Genomic DNA, 3,994 nt, shown 5'->3' on the forward strand with positions numbered 1-3,994 from the left:
TAGAATATAGTTTTCTTGCATCTGCTGCCATTAAAAGAAATTCACTTTCTATTTTCTGTTTAACTGAAGACTTAGATATTGTGGAGGATTTTTATGCAAAAACATACACTTTTAATTAAAAAAAACCCAAAAACATGTATCTTATTTGAGACAATACTGCATGAATATTTTCATTTTTCATCTACAACTATTTTCTATATTTTTAGATTGCTGGTATAATCACTGTTTTAAGCTGCCTATAGAAAGATTATCTTTGTATGCCAGTGGCATAAAAACTAAACTGACAACACCATGGTTAAAAAATAAAAAGACAAACAGACAAACCACAATACACTAAACCATAGCATAGAATAAAAATAATACCGAGGAACAGAAACTCCACCAAAAACTGGGGGGGATCTCAAATGCTCCAGAAATGGTTAGAATAAACAATCCTATTCCACAAGTAGCAGTGGCACCTGTTGTGCTGCTCATATTAGTGCAAATCCAGTGATAAGTCTTATTTAGTACGTTTTGGGAAAAGTGGACAGGATTATAGTACGACAATTGGAACATATCTGTTGTCATCTAAGAGACTGATATTCCACTACAGTCAACGAATTTGTGATGTCTTTAAAATTTATGAAGGGACCATTTCAACTTCACTACTTGGAACTCTTGGTTAACTAGCTTCCTTATGAGCAGCAACCCTTCATCAAGGAATTACAAGCCATAAGTGGTTGCTTTGACATACAATGATTGTCATTAGATTTGAACTTGAGTCAAACAGCTATGTCTGTTTGAATTTGATTAATTTAACATAAAAAGCAGTGGGGCCATGAATAAGTGGTGGTCTTCCTGAAAGCAGTGGGCCATAAATTAGTGGTGGTCTTCCTGAAAGCATTGTAAACTTTTGCCTTATTGTGTGTCTGTGGAATACAGCACTGTGAACTAGTGCATCAAAACGATAATCAAATGTGTCAGTCGAGAAAAAATCACAGGTTTGTAAATTATCTTGTCGTTATTATGCATGTAATATGTGCCACTGGATGTACAACCTTCCATTAAAATGCAAGGGAAAAAAGGTTCACAAATAAAAACAGAAGTGTGATACGAATATATGTGATTTTTTTGGTCATATATTGGTATCACGTTGGCTTTGTCATCGTCGTCCAAATACTTTTGGTTTTGGCACTATAACTTTAGTTTAAGTAAATAGAAATCTATGAAATTTTGACACAAGGTATATGACCACAAAAGGAAGGTTGGGATTGATTTTGGAAGTTTTGGTCCCAACAGTTTAGGAATTAGGGGCCAAAAAGGGCCCAAATAAGCATTTTCTTGGTTTTCGCACTATAACTTTAGTTTAAGTAAATAGAAATCTATGAAATTTTGACACAAGGTTTATGACCACAAAAGGAAGGTTGGGATTGATTTTGGGAGTTTTGGTTCCAACTGTTTAGGCCCAAATAAGCATTATTCTTGGTTTTCGCACAATAAATTTAGTATAAGTAAATAATTTAATTTTGGATGTAACGTGTCTTCTGATTGGCTGACGTTATTTTGTTATCAGCCCATAGACATAATTTAGTCATGTGACCGTGACATCATCAACGGTTTTCCATGGTTTTCTACGGTTTAAAATGGAATTTAGAATTAAATTATAAGAAATGACTGTAATAGTTTTTCTGTCTATTTGAAATACCGGTAATATGACCGGACTGGATCGCATGTCAATAAGTGGGGGAACTAGCTGACATTTTGCGACCCAGTTCTGATCATATTATTTTGTAGGGGAACTAACTCTGAATAATGATGGTAGAGCATAGGTAACGCATTGTCTGGTTTTCTTTGTATAACGCACAAGAACTCAATAAAACACTAAGTTCGATGATGGTATATTAATTATTCTCGAATAGATAAAGTATTCATATTTACAACACAGTAATACATGTATACGAATATGCAACTAAGTCACCATGATGTGACAAAGCCTATAATTAATCCAATCCTCTACATTTCACAAAGTTGATATATCCAAGTCCCCTTTCTAAAATTCATCCCCCCTAAATCTCAATAATCATTTAATGTATATCAAAGTTACTTGACCAATCAAAATACATAACTCCCAAAAAGGGGAGGGTAATTATTTAAAACCTTGCTATTAAAAATATGGTCCCTTAGATACCTTTTTATACGACCGCAAATTTTGAAAAAATTTTCGTCGTATATTGCTATCACGTTGGCGTCTGCGTCGTCGTCGTCGTCGTCGTCGTCGTCGTCCGGCGTCCGAATACTTTTAGTTTTCGCACTCTAACTTTAGTAAAAGTGAATGGAAATCTATGAAATTTTAACACAAGGTTTATGACCACAAAAGGAAGGTTGGTATTGATTTTGGGAGTTTTGGTCCCAACATTTTAGGAATTAGGGGCCAAAAAGGGCCCAAATAAGCATTTTCTTGGTTTTCGCACTATAACTTTAGTTTAAGTTAATAGAAATCTATGAAATTTTGACACAAGGTTTATGACTACAAAAGGAAGGTTGGTATTGATTTTGGGAGTTTAGGTCCCAACAGTTTAGGAATTAGGGGCCAAAAAGGGACCCAAATAAGCATTTTTCTTGGTTTTCGCACCATAACGTTAGTATAAGTAAATAGAAATCTATGAAATTTAAACACAAGGTTTATGACCATAAAAGAAAGGTTGGGTTTGATTTTGGGAGTTTTGGTCCCAACATAATAAGGGGCCCAAAGGGTCCAAAATTAAACTTTTGTTTGATTTCATCAAAATTGAATAATTGGGGTTCTTTGATATGCTGTATCTAACTGTCAATATATATGACTGTGTATGTAGATTCTTAACTTTTGGTCCCGTTTTCAAATTGGTCTACATTAAGGTCCAAAGGGTCCAAAATTAAACTTAGTTTGATTTTGACAAAAAATGAATCAGTTAGGTTCTTTGATATGCTGAATCTAAAAATGTACTTAGATTCTTGATTATTGGCCCAGTTTTCAAGTTGGTCCAAATCGGGGTCCAAAATTAAACTTTGTTTGATTTCATCAAAAATTGAATAAATGGGGTTCTTTGATATACCAAATCTAACTGTGTATGTAGATTCTTCATTTTTGGTCCCGTTTTCAAATTGGTCTACACTAAAGTCCAAAGGGTCCAAAATTAAACTTAGTCTGATTTTAACAAAAATTGAAATCTTGAAGTTCTTTGATATGCTGAATCCAAAAATGTACTTAGATTTTTTATTATGGGCCCAGTTTTCAAGTTGGTCCAAATCAGGATCTAAAATTATTATATTAAGTATTGTGCAATAGCAAGTCTTTTCAATTGCACAGTATTGCGCAATGGCAAGAAATATCTAATTGCACAATATTGTGAAATATCAAATTTTTTTTAATTAGAGTTATCTTTCTTTGTCCAGAATAGTAAGCAAGAAATATCTAATTGCAAAATATTGTGCAATAGCAAGATTTTTTTTTAATTGGAGTTATCTTTCTTTGTCCAGAATCAACTTAAATCTTTGTTATATACAATATACAATGTATATTCACTTTTTACTACCAACTGATAAATTAAAATAATCTTTACCATTCAGTGATAACAAGCAGTTTTTTTACATCTTAATATTTTATGATGTATTTAAATGAGTAGTTATTGTTGCAAACTCCATTAGAAATTTTAATTGAGATTAGTTTTGGAATAAGGGAAAGGGGGATGTGATTAAAAAAATTGGGTTCAATTTTTCTCATTTGAAATTTCATAAATAAAAAAGAAAATTTCTTCAAACATTTTTTTGAGAGGATTAATATTCAACAGCATAGTGAATTGCTCTAAGAGAAACAAAAATTTTAAGTTCATTAGAACACATTCATTCTGTGTCAGAAACCTATGCTGTGTCAACTATTTAATCACAATCCAAATTTAGAGCTGAATCCAGCTTGAATGTTGTGTCCATACTTGCCCTAACCGTTCAGGGTTCAACCTCTGCGGTCGTATAAAGCTAC

The sequence above is a fragment of the Mytilus edulis genome, chromosome 8 (genome assembly GCF_963676685.1).
Source record: "Mytilus edulis chromosome 8, xbMytEdul2.2, whole genome shotgun sequence".
Lineage (NCBI taxonomy): Eukaryota > Metazoa > Mollusca > Bivalvia > Mytilida > Mytilidae > Mytilus > Mytilus edulis.